Genomic DNA, 16,824 nt, shown 5'->3' with positions numbered 1-16,824 from the left:
AGGTTACAGCCAAGAGAAGAAGACAGACAATAGGCAATAAACACTAATAAATAAATAATATATGTCAGAAGGTGATAAATGCTACTGACAAAACAAAAGATAAAGAAAGGGAAGGGGAATGAAAGCTATGGAGTTTAGGGTAGAAAGTTATGTTAATGAAAAGCTAATATTTGAGCTCAGAGTTAAAGCAGTGAAAAAATATGCTATCTGGATATCTGGAATAACTGCTATAGGCAGGGGAAAAAAAACTAGAGAGCATTCCTGATATCATGAAAGAACAATAAAATCAATGAAGATAAAATAGAGTGAATAAGGGGGAGAGTAAAAGGAGATGAAGGCAGAGTGGTAATAGCAAAGGCCAGGTTATGATGAGTTAGGTAGATCACTTGGCTTTTGTTCTGAGTAATTTGGGGAGCCACTGCAGAATTTTGAGCAGAGATGCTATGTGACCTGGTTTGTTTTTTAAAAAGGTAGTCCTGGGTGTTCCACTTCTGGTATGGCTGAGTAGTTCCTTCTGGACCCCACCCTTCATAACGACTAGAAACAATTGAACAAAAGCAGGGGTTGTGAGGGTGTAGAGGATTGATACTTGAAAGAAGTGATGGCATCAGGTGAGAGTCCTAAGTTTTAGTCACTTTACACCACTACCTTCAGCCTGTTTTCAGGCTTTAGCAGTATTAAGTGGCTAGAACTCTGATGGAAAACCTGCAGTCATATAGGCTTAACGAATTTGAGTACAGAGTCTGGAGCAAGCACAGTCGTTGCACCCCTGGCTGACCATTGAATCGTACATGTGCAGGGCTGACTAAAAGCAGCCAAGCTGAAGGTTAAAAAAAGAAAATAAATTAACAGACTAGAACTGTACAAGAAAAACTTGTTGGAAAAATCAAAGGAAATATCTGCTATGGAAGAGAGGGAAGTCTCTACTAAGGAGGTAACGTTTATGCAGAAATCTAATGGCCGAGAAAGAGGCAGTCATGTGAAGGCAGGAGGAATGTGGGCAATCTAAACAGGATTCCAGGCTTTGGAAACACCATGGCCAGAGACTCAAAGGCAGGAAAGAGTGTATTGTTTTCCAGGAAATGAAAGGAGACAAAATGTGGAATATATGAATGAGGAAGAGGGACAATTTGTTACAAAACAGTAACTGCTCTAAGTGTTTTTTATATACTCACCACTGTAGGGAAATAAAGAAAAAGCACTAAAGTTGATATCTATCCTTAAGGTACTTATAGTCATGTTAAAGAGACAAGATTGGCAATATCAATGAAACAACTAAACTTCAGCAGCAGACAGCACGTAGTTGGTTAATGCTCTGAGTATTCAAAATATATAGCCCTATGGAGCAGGTAGAATTATTACAACTATGCTTATTTAACCCACTTATTCTCTCTCTCTCCTCTCCCTCCCTGCCTCCTCACTAACCATAAGCCCTATGAAGGCATAGGCCACGCCTGTTTCTCTTACCACTGTACCCTCCTCAGCACCAGGGACAGCTCCGAGTTCAGCGTATCGCTCAGTAAATCTTTGTTAAGTACATGAGTTTTACAGCTTGGGAAATCAAGGCTTTGAGGGGAAAGAACTTAAATGCTCAAGGGAATACAGCATGTCCATGATAGAATTAACTAGAATTCATGGCTGTCATGTCCTAGGCCAGTATAACTTGGCTAGTGATTTTCGATTCTCCCTGCCTCCCTCCTTGCCTTCCTCCCTCCCCTCGGCTTCATTGTTTCTTCCTTTCCTTCCTTCCTTCAAATAGCAGAAATTTTGTTTTGAAACAAAGTTGTATTCACCTGGATGTAGAAAACAGGCAAAATTTGTTATAAATTCATCATAGATATTTATAATTCCAGTGTACAATTTTAGGAATCATTATTAATGTCAGTCAATGCTAATAATGAAAGTTGTTTAATCAACATAAAAATTAGATGCAGGTAGCAGTCATCTGACAGTCTCACCATGCAATTTATTAATTAATTTTGTTTTAAATTCCCAGTATTGAGAAAATCGACATGAATCTAAAAGCTAGTAGCTGCAAATGGTGGCAGATGTTAACAATAGATTTCCAGTAATCTCAAAATGCTTAAATTTCACTAATCCTCAAGATTGAAAGACAATTTAAACAGGACATCTTGATTTTAAATTTGAATCACTAGCAACAGCATCTAATTAACTCACAAGCCTGCTTCAATATTCTATAGTATGATGATACTGTCATAATACAACATGTTATATGTCCCTTTGTAACTTCACAACTGACTATCATGTGAATCTAGAGTAAGCACTAGTAATGCAGCTGTGACTTGCATTTCATTAGGCCCAGCGCATGTGTTCCGTGATCCTCTTCTCATTTGTGCGATTTTGTGGAAGTGGACCAGCAAAAGCTTGAAAGAAAAAGGTAAGTGAGAACTCATAACTCTCTAATAAATGACATATGTCTAAGAAGTTCAAATTTCTAGCAGATTTAACAGGGAGAACTTTATTCTGAGGTCTGCTCCCAAACCTGCCTCACTGGACCACATAAGGAAACACATCTATGGCTTTCAATCTGCTCAAGTATGGCATGTTTGGGTGAGCATATTATGTTTACTACAGTTTAACAAAAAGTTTAGAGTGCTTTTCTGAAATTAAATTCAACCCACATATTTGTACTCTTGAAACACCCAAAAGTTCTGCAGAACTCTGTTTGAAATCCAGGCACTATAGGACTATGCTTCACCTTAAGGTATCTCAAACTTAGGTAGACTGACTGTGGTACAGTCTGTCCAGCTCTAGCAGTGAGGCATTATAAGAAATTTCGTATAGTCTTCAAGACATGTATGTGCATTTTGCCAATGATCTCAGGCACAGACCATGGAAACAAAGCCTTTTGCTCTCCAGTTGGAATGTAATTGCTTTGTGTATCAAAATTTAGTGGGGCAATGAAAGGGGTATCTGAATTTTTATAGTATTATTAATGTTTCCCTTTTCAGTTTACTTATCATTTATCCGTAAAGAGACATTCTGGAATTCTGAAAGTTGAAGACTGAAAAAATATATGTTATTTAGTTTTATTAACTTGATTTTGCATAAGTAATTTCTCAGAAAGGTCTGCAACCAGCACTCATTAGTTTTTATATTTGTCAACTAAATAAAGCTGTTTTTACTGTTGTAAAATGTACAGGTTTAGGTTTACAAGTAGGGAAATGGAATGTATTTTCTAGGGAAGGGAATATATGGGAAAGACAAAGGAGTTGGATAAGGGAGTTAGGTGGTTTGCTTTTTTTCTGCCTTAACAGACCTGAGTTAAATACACCTCTTAGTAGTGGTGGGCCACAATGCAGCAGTGGTGGATCGCTGAGTAAAGGTGGGAATGAGGACATATAACATTAAAATGGGTTTTGTGTGTGTGGCTTGAAGAACTCCCCCTTCTCCTGGTAGTTAGGTGATTATAATGTGAATGCTCCCTCATAGCTTCTCAATCTACTCAAATCCGATCTTGCTTTCTGAAGTGTCTCCTCCATAAAGACTTCTCTGACTTTTCTTACTCTTATTCATCAACCATTTGTCCCTTTTCTAAATTTCTACAGAAGTTACAGAATCAGTGCCACTTAACATAGCTAAAGGAAGAGACAGAAAGTGTACTTAATTAGGAGTTAGAAGGCGCAGGTGTGGGTTTGTGTTCCCACTAGGCAAGTGACTCCCTTATTTTGATTCCCATCTATTAAATGAGGATGGCAGTAATAAATCTATCTGCCTTCTAGAGCTATTGTGAGGGTCAAATGGGATGATTCTTACAAATGTATGTTGAACACTCAGAGCATTGGCTAATTACATGCTGTCCAGGGTGGAAGGTTAGTTGTTTTACTGGCATTAGCAGTCTTATCTCCCTGTATAATTATAAGTACCTTGAAGATGGAGATCAACATTAATGCTTTTGCTTCATCTCTCTACAGTAGTGAGACTATAATAAATATTTAGAACAGTTGTTGTTTATCATTTCCATTTACATAGTGCTTTATAATTCGCAAAGCAGTTTCACATACCTCATATTCATGTGAAACTGCTTTGGCAATTATATATTGTATCTTAATTTTTATAAGCCAGGATATCAAGATTTTGAGAGACATAGTGACTTTCTCAAGGCCTCAAAGAAGAGTTTTTGGAAATATCATACAGGTCTGCAGATTTATTATCTGTGGCTCTTTTCACTGTGTGGTTAACTTTTTGTAATCTGAGTACTACCAAAGAGATGCTTTATTCTAAGTAGTTCATGAGGCTCTGGTTATAGAAGGAATTTGACTTTGTGAACCATGAAAGTCCTCTGGAAGTGGCATTATTCATTCTCTACAGCTGGTTGTTTCTGTGCCTTTGATAGCTTTATTTTCTTTTTCATTATAACAGCAAAGGTAGTTAGTGACGCATGGATTGGGGCTTCTCGATTTCAACACAGTCAGTTCTTATTTTTTGAGATTGTGAATTATCCAAGGTCTCTGTTGGGCTGTTCTTTTCCTTTTTGCTATCACTCACTTTTGGTACATGTCACTATAAGCTTGAATTCTGATCTGAATGTAGCTAAGAGAGAGGATGACTGATTTCAATTCTAAATGTGATATTTTTAACAACCCTGAAAAAATGTTTTAGAGAAAAGTTTAAAGTTATTGGACAAAAAAATTTTTTTAATTATCAGGATAGGTTTTTCCCCTGCACATTCTCCTGGTCCTAATTAATACTGACTCTGTCATCCAAATTAATTCCAAACAAAACTAAACAGTCAGTGAAAAACATTGTGTCCTAACTATTATAATTAAAATCTAAATTTAGGTCAGAACATGCTCCTTAAATCACCCCAGTGTTTGACTAGGAATGAGATAGTCATAATAGGGATACAGTGAGCTACTGACAAGACCCTAGCACAATTCTCATCAATTTCTATAATGATTTTGACATTTCATCAAAGCTCAGGAGGAAATTAAGCAATTATTTATTTGACTTTAAAAATCACAGAGTGTCAGAATGTACTCAAGTGACTGCAAATGAAATTCTCTGAAAGAGAAGAACTGCAGCAGGTCTATCACAACTGAAATTAGAGCAAATGTCACTATGTCAGGTGCAAAGTGACAGGTCTTATGCAGGGTGCTCAGGTTAATGGGTGATATTTCATTTGATCACAATGACCAGAAAACTTCAATAATGTAATTTCATCTTAGAAAAGAACTACTTGAAACAAAAGTCTATAGGAAGCTGATGTGGTTTTAAAAGCAGTGAAATTAGCATGCAGCTGGAGGGGCGGATCAAGATGGCTGAATAGAGGGCTCCACTGATTGTCCTCCCTGCAGGAACACCAAATACAATAACTACACAAAAAGAACGTATTTAAGAACCAAAAATCAGGTAGTTACCAGTGCTGCCACAGTGGGGTCCCCAATTCTAGGTCCCTGATTCTAGGCCTTGGCTCTTGAACAGTGTTTCTGGAGCTGCCCTGGGCAAGAGGGTAGTCTGCTGCCCTAAAGGGTGAGTACGAAGCCTGGCAGCATTCACCAAAAGTTGAGTAAAGAGCTTTTGGGCTTTAAGTGAACATCAGTAGTAGCCTGGCAATATTCTCCATTGGGCTGTGGTGGTGGTGGCCATCGGGTAAAGGTCTTTTGCCTGTGAAAAGGGGAGGGAAGAGTGAGAAGGACTGTTTTTCATGGCTTGAGTGCCAGTTCAGCTGTAGTACAATAGAATACCAGGCAGATTGCTGAGGTTTTTGACTATAGTTCTTGGCTCCCTGCATCTCTGGACCCGCCAGGAGCTTGAGGGAACTCACACCATGAAGGGAATGACACATGCCTATTAGGCTTCACTACCTGCTGATTGTAAAGCCCTAGAGACTTGAGTGAACATAGTTGATAGCCAGGTATGGTTACAGTGGGTCAAGGGTGAGACCCAGTGCTGTAATAGCAATACGACTGCTCATGTCAACCTATCCCCAGTTCAAGTTAGCTCAGCACAGACAGAGAGACTCCATTCATTTGGGAGAAAGTAAGGGAAGACAAGAGTCTTTCCCTGGTAATCAAGAAAATTCTTCTGGATCTTATCCAAGACCACCATGGTGAGACCTCTAATAGTCTGCAAGAACCACACAGTTACTGGGTTTGGGTTGCCCCTTAGTGCAGATATGGCTTAGATCACAACATCCAAGTCCTTTCACATACTTGGAAATCCTTCCCAAGAAGGATTGCTACCAATGAGCCCAGACTGTGAAGACTAAAATAAATACCTAACTCTTCAATGCCCAGACATCCACAAGCAGCAAGACCATCCAAGAAAACACGACTTCACCAAACAAACTAAATAAGGCACTAGGCACAAATTCTGGAGAGATGGAGATGTGACCTTTCAAACACAGCAATCAAAACAGCTGTTTTGAGGAAACTCAAAGAAATTCAAGACAACACAAAGAAGGAATTCAGAATTGTATCAGACAAATTTAACGAAGAGGTTGAAATAATTTAAAAGAATTAAGCAGAAATTCTAGAGTTAGAAAATGCAATAGGCATGCTGAAGTATTCATCAGTCTTTTAAGAGCAGAATTGATCAAGCAGAAAAAAGGATTAATGAGCTTGAAGACAGGCTAATTTAAAATACACAGTTAGAGGGGACAAAAGAAAAAGAATAAATAAATAAAGCACACCTACAGGATCTAGAAAACAGCCTCAAAAAAAGCAAATCTGAGAGTTATTAGCCTTAAAGAGAAGGTAGAGAAAGAGATAGGTTAGAAAGTTTATTCAAACAAATAATAACACAGAGAAAGATATCAGTATCTAAGTACGAGAAGAATACAGAACACCAAGCAGATTTAACCCAAACAAGACTATCTCAAGGCATTTAATAATCAGACTCCCAAAGATCAAGGATGAAGAAAGGGTCCTAAAAGGAGCAAAAGAAAAGAAACAAATAACATTCAATGGAGATCCAATACATCCGTCAGCAGGCTTTTCAGTGGAACTCTTACAGGCCAAGTGAGAGTGGCATGACATATTTAAAGTGCTGAAAGAAAAAAAAAAAATTTACCCTAGAATAGAATATCCAGCAAAAATATCCTTCAAACATGAAGGAGAAATAAAGACTTTCCCAGACAAACAAAAAGCTAAGGGATTTCAACAACACCAGATTTGTCCTACAATAAATGTTAGGATAAAAGGCCAAGACGGCTAACTAGAAACAGCTGTGGTTGGAGGCTCCTGCTAAGAATGAAAATGGCAAGTGAATCCTGCACCAGCAACTGAGGTATTCAAGTTCTCTCATTGGGACTGACTAGGCAGTTGGTGTGACTTATGGAGAGCGACGGAAAGCAGGGTAGTGCAAAGGACTGCCTGGAAGCCACGTGGGACAAGGGGAGCTACCATCCCCAGCAAAGGGAGGCAATGAGTGATTGTGCTACCCTTATCAGGAAGCCATGCTTTTGCCATGGACCTATGCAACCTGTGGTTCATATCTCTCTTGTGAGCCCACACCACCAGGGCCTTGGGTCCCAAGCACAGAACTGTGCAGATTCTCAGTGGCCACATGGCTGGAGACTGTCTAAGACTACTCGGTACCCAGGGGGAGGGGTGGCCATCATCACTGCGGTTGCATTCTGCCTAAAACAGCTGAGCTCCCCAGAGGAGGGATGACTGTCATCACTGTGGCTGTCTGCTGCCTAAGATGACTGAGCTCCTGTGGGAAGGGGTGGCTGTCATCACTGTGGCTCCAGTCTACCATTTTTCCTCTGCCAGTGCTAGGGAGACTGGATGATTTTGACCCAGGAGGAATTCCCCACAGCACAGTACAGCAGCTTTGGCAGATCATGGCCAGACTGCCTCTTTGGGCCAGACCCTGACCTACCTCTCCTCACTGGCCAAGGCCTCCCTGCAGGAATTTCGGCAACTCCAGCCAGGGATTTAGGGATAGAGCTCTGATCTCCTTGGGACTGAGCCCCTGCAGGGAGTGGTAGCAACAATCTCTGTGGATCAGCATACTTAATATTTTCTCCTGCTGGCTCTGAGGAATTGAGGCAGTCCAGACCAGTGTGATTCCCCCCAGTGCAATACACCCCCTCTGCCAAGGGGCAGCCAGAGTGCTTCAGTAAGTGGGTCCCAGATCCTGTGCCACCTGATTGGGTGAGATCCCCCAACAGGAGTCGCCAGATACCTTATACAGGAGAGTTCCTGCTGGCATCAGGTCGGAGCACCTCTGGGACACAAATCCCAGAGGAAGGAGCAGGCAGCCATCATTGCTGTTCTGCAGCCTCCACTGGTGACACTCCCAGGTGTGAGAGGGACCCAGGTGAATAGGGTCTGGAGTGGACCCCCAGCCCTTCAGAAGAGGGGCCTGACTGTTAAAAACAAACAAACAAACAAACAAAGCAACAACAGTATAAACAAAAATATCCCCATGAAAATCCCATCCAAAAGTCAGCAGCCTCAAAGATCAAAGCTAGATAAACACAAAGATGAGAAAAAATCAATGAAAAAACCGCTGAAAACTACATCAAAAAGTCTGCAAAATAACCAGCTAGCATAATGATGACAGGATCAAATTCACACTTAACCGTATTAACCTGAAATGTAAATGGGCTAAATGCTCCAATTAAAAGACACAAAATTGCAAGTTAGATAGAGACTCAAGAACCATCGCTGTGCTATATTCAAGAGACCCATCTCACGTGCAAAGACACACATAAGCGTAAAATAAAGGAATAGAAGAAAATCTACCAAACAAATGGAAAGCGGAAAAGAGCAGGGGTTGTAATCCTAGTTTCTGACAAAACAGACTTTAAACAAATAAAGATTAAAAACACACACACAAAAAAAAGGGCATTACATAATGGTAAAGAGATCAATTCAACAAGAAGAGCTAACTATGCTAATTATATGTACACCCAATACAGGAGCACCCAGATTCATAAAACAAGTTATTAGGGACTGTAAACAGACTTAGACTCCTACACAATAGCAGTGGGAGACTTTAACACCACACTGTCAATATTAGACAGGTCAATGAGACAGAAAATTAACAAGAATATTCAGGACTTGAACTCAGCTCTGGATCAAGTGGACCTGATAGATATCTATCTGGTTTTGAGTGGAGAGATATCTAACTGTCCACCCAAAAATAACACAATATATTTTCTTCTTGGCACCACATGACACTCTAAAGTCAATCACATAATTGGAAGTAAAACACTCCTTATCTAATGCAAAAGAAATCATAACAGTCTCTGAGATGACAACACAATTAAATTGAACTGAAGATTTAAAAACTCACTCAAAACCACACAAGTGCATGGAAATTGAACAACTTGCTCCTGAATGACTCCTGGGTAAATAATGAAATTAAAATCAAAAAGTTATTTGAAACCAAAGAGAACAAAGAAATGATGTACTGGAATCTCTGGGATACAGCTAAAGCAGTGTTAAGAGGGAAATTTATAGTACTGAATGCCCACATCAAAAAAAAATTATCAAATTGACATCCTAACATCACAAATAGAGAACCAAGACCAAACAAGCTCCAAAATTAACAGAAGACAAGAAATAACCAAGATCAGAGCAGAATTGGAAAAGGTAGAGACATGAAACCCTTCAAAAAATCAGTGAATCCAGGAGCTGGTTTTTTGAAAAAATAAAATAGATAGACCACTAGCTAGACTAATAAAGAGTAAAAGAGAGAAGAATCAAATGACACAGGAAGAAACTGAATCCCTGAGTAAATTAATATCAAGTTCTAAAATTGAGGCAGTAATAAATAGCCTACCAACCAGAAAAAGCCCAGGACCAGACATATTTACAGCTGAATTCTACCAGAGGTACAAATAGGAACTGGTACTATTCTTCTGAAACTATTCCAAACAACTGGAAAAGAGAGACTACTCCCTAACTCATTTTATGAGGCCAGCATCATCCTGATACCAAAATCTGGAGGAGATACAACAACAAAAAAACACTTCAGGCTAATATCCCTGATGAACATCAACACAAACATCCTAAATAAAATGCTGGCAAACTTGACCTGGCAGCACATCAAAGAGCTTATCCACCATGATCAAGTCAACTTCATCCCTGGGATGCAAAGCTGGTTCAACATATGCAAATCAATAAACATAATTCACAACATAAACAGATTTAAAGACAAAACCACATGATTAGCTTAATAGAAGCAGAACAGGCCTTCAATAAAATTCAACATCCCTTCATGTTAAAAACTCTCAATAAACTAGGTATTGAAGGAACATACCTCAAAATAAAAGAGCCATTTATGACAAACCCATAGCCAATATACTGAATGGCCAAAAGCTGGGAACATTCCCCTTGAAAACTGGCACAAGACAAGGGTGACCCCTCTCACCACTCCTATTCAACACAGTATTGGAATTTCTGGCCAGGGCAATCAGGCAAGAGAAAAAATAAAGAGTATTCAAATAGAAAAGGAGGAAGTCAAATTGACTTTGTTTGCAGATGACATGATCCAATATGTAGAAAATCTCATTGTCTCAGCCCAAAAGCTTCTTAAGATTATAATCAAATTCAGCAAAGTCTAAGGATACATAGTTGTTGTGCAGAAGTCACAAGCATTCCTATACATCAACAACAGGCAAGCAGAGAGCCAAATCATGAATGAACTCCCATTCACAACTGCTACGAAGAGAATAAAATACCTAGGGATACAGCTAACAAGGGAAGTGAAGGACCTCTTCAATGAGAACTAGAAACCACTGCTCAAGGAAATCAGAGAGGACACAAACAAGTGGAAAAATATTATATGCACATGAATAGGAAGAATCAACATCATGAAAATGGCCATAGTACCCAAAGTAATTTGTAGATCCAGTGCTATTCCCATTAAACTACCATTGACATTCTTCACAGAATTAGTACAAGCTACTTTAAAATTCATACAGAACCAAAAAGGAGCTTGTGCAGCCAACACAATCCTAAGCAAAAAGAACAAAGCTGGAGGCATCACACTACCTGACTTCAAACTATACTACCAGTCTACAGTAACCAGATAGCATAGTACTGGTACAAAAACAGACACAGTAGCCAATGGAACAGAATAGAGATCTCATACATAAGACTGCACATCTACAAACATCTGATCTTCAACAAACCTGACAAAAAATAAGCATGGGAAAGGAGTCCTTATTTCATAAATAGTTCTGGGAGAACTGACTATCCATATGCAGAAAATTAAAACTGGATCCCATCCTTAAACCTTATACAAAAATTAACTCAAGATGGATGAAATACTTAAGTGTAAACCTCAAACTATAAAAACCCTAGAAGGAAATACACGCAATACCATTGAGGACACAGGCACAGGCAAAGGTTTCATGACAAAAACGTCAAAAGCAATTCTAACAAAAGCAAAATTTTACAAATGGGATCTAATTAAACTAAAGAGTTTCTGCACAGAAAAAAAAAAAACAAAAAACTAGCATCAGAGCGAACAGGCAACATACAGAAAGGGAGAAAAGTTTTACAATCTGTCCATCTGACAAAAGTATAATATACAGAATCTACAAGAATTTAAACAAATTCACATGAAGAAAACCAAACAACCATATTAAAAAGTGGGCAAAGGATATGAACAGACACTTATCAAAAGAATACATTTATGCAGTCAACAAACCTGTGAAAAAGAGCTCAACATCACTGATCATTAGAAAAATGCAAATCAAAACCACAATGAGATACTGTCTCATGCCAGTCAGAATGGTGATTATTAAAAAGTCAAGAAACAACAGATGCTGATGATGATGTAGAGAAATAGGAATGCTTTCACATTGTTGATGGGAATGTAAATTAGTTCAACCGTTGTGGAAGACAGCATAGTGATTCCTCAAAGACCTAGAACCAGAGGTATCATTTGACCCAACAATCCCATTACTGAGTATATACCCAAAGGAATATAAATCATTCTATTATAAAGATACATACACCCATATGTTCATTGCAGCACTAATCACAAGAGCAAAGACGGAATCAACCCAAATGCCCATCAATGATAGACTGGATAAAGAAAATGCTGTATATACACATACACCATTGAACAGTATGCAGGCATAACAAGGAAGGAGATCACGTCCTTTGCAGGGACATGGGTGGAGCTGCAAGCCATTATCCTCAGCAAACTAACACAGGAACAGAAAGCCAAACACCACATGTTCTCACCTATATGTGGGAGCTGAATGATGAGAATATATGTACACAGGGAGGAGAACAACACACACAGCATGCACTGTGGCCTGTGGAGAGGGTGTGTGCGGGAGAGGGTGAGCATCAGAAAAAGTAGCTAATGCATGCTTGGCTTCATTCCTAGGTGATGGGTTGATAGGTGCAGCAAACCACCATGGCACACGTTTACTTATGTAACAAACCTGCATGTCCTGCACTTGTATCCTGGAATTTTAAACGAAATTAAATTACATTTAAAAAAAAGAAATGTTATAGGGAGTATTTCAGGTCAGAAAGAAAATGTTATCAGTGAGCAATAAGTAATCATGTGTAGATACAAATCTCATTGGTAATAGTAGGTACACAAAAAGACATAGAATATCATAACATTAACTGATGTGTAACTTACTCTTATCAAACTAGAAAGACTAAAAGATGAATCCAAAATAATTACAACAACTATTCAAGACATAGACAGTACAATAAAATATAAACAGAAACAACAAAAAGATAGAAAGCTGGGGGACAAAGTTAAAAGTGTCAGGTTTTTGTTAGTTTTTTTTTTTTTTTTTTTTGCTTGTCTGCTTAATTAGTGGCTTATGCAAGCTGTGTTACATTATCAGCTTACTGTAATCCTTCACCTGTTACACGGGTCTAATCCTTCACCTGTTATATCTTTCACCTGTTACATTGCTGTAGCACCTTGAATAAAACAGTTTCCTTCTTTGGAAATTTCCCCATTTGTAAAATAAGGGGACTTGATTATGGCTACAATTTGCTCTAAAGTATTTTAAGAAAGAGTAGGAGTGTAGACTCTGGATGGGGTAAGGAGCTGCAGAGAAGTGTGTGTGGTGGGGAAGGGAGTCTGGTATGAAAAGGGGTAAAAGGTGTGCTAACTAGACAGAAACTTAGAGCTTGGTTAAACACTCATGCTTTGTGATATGATCCCTTCCCCCAAACTTCTGGCCAATTTGTACCTTTTTCACTGGCCTAGTTCATTACTTTGGACATTTGAAAGCAAGCCCTAGAAGGGGAGCAGAGAAGGTAACTGGACAGAAGGAGAAAAAGCTCTTATTTGACTTTTTCTCTTATTACTATACTAGTCTCTGGAGGTGAACCTGTCCAAGTGGCCTAGATCTGAAGCAGTGAAGATAAGGAGAAAGCCTTACACTGGGAATCAACAGAATGGAAGTTATGAAATGTTGATGTGTAGGCAAAGAAAATATTTTCTTTCTTCCCATTTCTTCCACCATTAACAAATTTTTAAATTAAGTAATTTTAATGTAACATGTAATGTACATTTAATGTTTAATTTTGTAGAAAAATTTAGGTTTTATATGTCAAAAACAAAAATTAACTTAATCCACCATTCCAGTGCTTAGAGAACAATTCAATATTTTTATATATATTCTTCCAGACTCCTTTAGTATTAGATACAAAAATCTTACCAGGCTATTATTACAGTATTTCATAATCTGCCATTGCCATTTGAGGTCACCTTTCCAATCATCCTCATAACTGTATTCTACGGACTTGAGTGCCCATAGAAATTTGTACTACACCTATGTTCTTTATACTACAGTCTGGAATATTTGTTACCTATACAAATAAGAAATTCTACCACTGGATAGTCTTATGGTGTGTTTTGAAGACATGTATGTGACACATTTTGTGGGCATTTTCCTTTGCATTCAAATATTCCAGAATGATTCTTTTGTTTCTTAGCACCTTTGGGGGTTAGGTAGCAACCTTGTTATCCAGATTGCTCATTTATATGGTGACAGTTTGATATTTATAATCTAAACTGAATATGTCAAAAATGCATTTCACGTTACTGGTCTCTTGACCTATGATTGGCAGCTAAATATTTACTCACCAATTGTATTTGCTGATAATACTTTTGAGTCAGTAAGTGACTGATTATGTAGCTTTATGTCTCATCATACCTATGAAAAGAGTATCCTTTAAGAAGCTACTTCAAATTTTATATTGTTTCTTTATTTCGATTTGTCTTCTATAATGAGAGATTTTCAAAAAAGTAATTGGTGTTATTTTGTGTAGCCATCGTTCTCTAAGATGGATCTTTTTGATTTTTAGGAATGTCTCTGGTCTTTTCAAGGTCAGAGCAATTTTTAAATATAATTTTTCTGAATATTATGTTTTAGTGTTCTGAGAGAGTAGGAATAAGGATCCTCAGGGGCAAAGATTTCTGAAAACCTTTCTAACGGAAACTATGGTTCACAATGATTAACGTCTCCTCCTGATCTGCGACTTTCTTTGAAAGGTTTAAAAGTACACTGTTCCTCCCCTGAGTGTGTTTCTTGGAGAAATTCTTGCACATCTGTGCAGGAAGTATGTACCAAACTGATCATCTTGTCATTATCAGTGATAGCAATAAAATTGTGTCTAATCAATGGGAGAAGAGATAAGTAAATTAGGTATATTTGTATATGGAATGAACTACATAGCTACATCCATTAGCATGGGTGAATCTCAAAACTGCAAAGCAAAAATTCCTGGATGATAAATATGGTAGGATAACATTTATACAAAGTTTTAAGTCATGCAAAATGTGTCTGTAATGCAAAATAAGCTAAGTAATGCTGCCTAACGCTCCCAAATCTCAGTTACTTAATGCCATGATATGTTTAGTACAGATTATCTGGAGGCCTCTGTTCATGGGTCACTCAGACTCTCAGGCTGATATAGGTTTCATCTTCTCACATGTTTCACTGATCACTCAACCAGTGGGAAGCAGATAAAGTGATTTTCATGGTAGCTTTTAAAGCTTCTGCTGGAAGTGACACATTTCATTTTTACTCATATTTCATTGTCCAAAGCAAATCACACAGTAACGTTGAACTTTAATAGGACTGGGAAGTTTAATTTTTCCATGTCATTTGAGGGGAAATCACTCCAAATATTTGTTAAATAATTCAAATAACTACCAGACTAAATAACACTCTACAGTGCATATGAACATATAAAATGTAATAAAAGTATATTTATATAAAGTTCAAATTAGCAATACCCCTGTGGAAGAAAGAAAGGAAGAGAGTGGAATGGGCTGAGAATGCTGGACAACTGCTGTTTGCTACTTCAGTTACCTCTCTACCCTTTCCCATTCTACTCTTTGCCTGGGGCATGTTGAACCCTGCACAAGCTGTATCAATGTGTTTTCCATGTTCTCTGGCTTCAGGTTGGGTTTACACAATGAGAAAACAAGAGATTAGGGAGAAGAAGGGAAATATTCTCCTGGCATCTTCTCTGTGAAATCATCTCAAACTGACTATGTCCCTTGACCAGATGTCTCTGCAGCTCTCAATGTGGCTAATTCTATAAGAGACTTCTTTGGAGTCCAGGTATCTTTCTCTCTCCTATGCCTTTGTGCCTAGGTGTTGATATCTAAGTTGCTACTAGCCCCAAGATTCTGCACTATCCATTGTGGTTCTCTTATACCCACATCGTTGTAAATAGTCCCCTCTTCCAAAAACTCTTCTGGAATGATCCTATACTGAGTGTGTCACTGTGTTTCTTATTGGGGACCAGATGGATTAAACAAGGGACTTCACTTATATCTATAATAATTTATTTTATATGCTGGGTTGTGGGCACATGAGCATAAATTATAATAGTCTCTATGCTTTTCGTAGGTACATAATATTTAATGATTAAAGAATAAGCTGAAATAACATGGAAAAATAGTGTAAACATCAAAATCCATGCTTCTAAAAAAAAATTCTGGAATGCCACTTTTAAAAAACGTAGTGTACTGATAGTTACATGGTAATTAAAATTCATTTCTGTTCCTGTTACCTTTGTGACTTTTCTAGATTTACAAGTTTTCAACATTGAACATATTACTTTTTTGCATTTAAAATGTTATTTGATGATGTTACTGACTAAAACAACTTTGAATTCTATTAGAAAAGAGATCTGTAGTTTGATCTCAGTTTCACAATAAAAATGTGCAATAAGGATTCTATTAAGTGATCTACAAGTGGTTTCTGGATCATCTGTAAAATATATAGTACTCAGCACACATAAAACTCAGGGCTGGTAGCTATCCCTTCTGTATGCCTACGTGACTCTTCTCCCACAAGTTGAGTTATATATGTTTATCAAGAATCATTTGTATAATTTGAAGTCAAGTAATGTGATGCCCCCAGTTTTGTTCTTCAAGGCTATAGTAAGCAAAACAGCACGGTACTGGTATAAAAATAGACACATATAAATCAATGGATAAAGAACCCAGAAATAAAGCCACATATTAGGAGGAAGGCAGGATGACTGATTAGGCACAGCCAGGAGAAATATTGCTCACCAAAGGTCTGAGACATCAGGAAGACTGGCACACTCTGAGCAGATCTTCAGGGGGAAGGCACTGAGAGTGGATGGAGGGAAGATGCAGACAATGGACGAAGAGGGAGAAAGCTGGGAACCCTGTGTGGGGCTGCCAAACACTGGGACCCACTCCCGGCCCCAAGTGGCTCCTGGGGAAAGAGTGAGTTGAACAGGTGAGGACTGGCCCACTCTCACCACAGACCTCCAGAATCCTAGCAGCAGGAGACCTCATGACTTCCATGGACACTTGGGCTGATAAGGAGAGCAAATTGGAAAGGTGGCAAGGGCAGGACTCTAGCCC

This window comes from Aotus nancymaae, unplaced genomic scaffold (genome assembly GCF_030222135.1).
Source record: "Aotus nancymaae isolate 86718 unplaced genomic scaffold, 86718_ANA_hifiasm-v0.15.2.pri h1tg000004l, whole genome shotgun sequence".
Lineage (NCBI taxonomy): Eukaryota > Metazoa > Chordata > Mammalia > Primates > Aotidae > Aotus > Aotus nancymaae.
The sequence above is the reverse complement of the archived record's forward strand: the minus strand, read 5'-3'. Positions refer to the sequence as shown.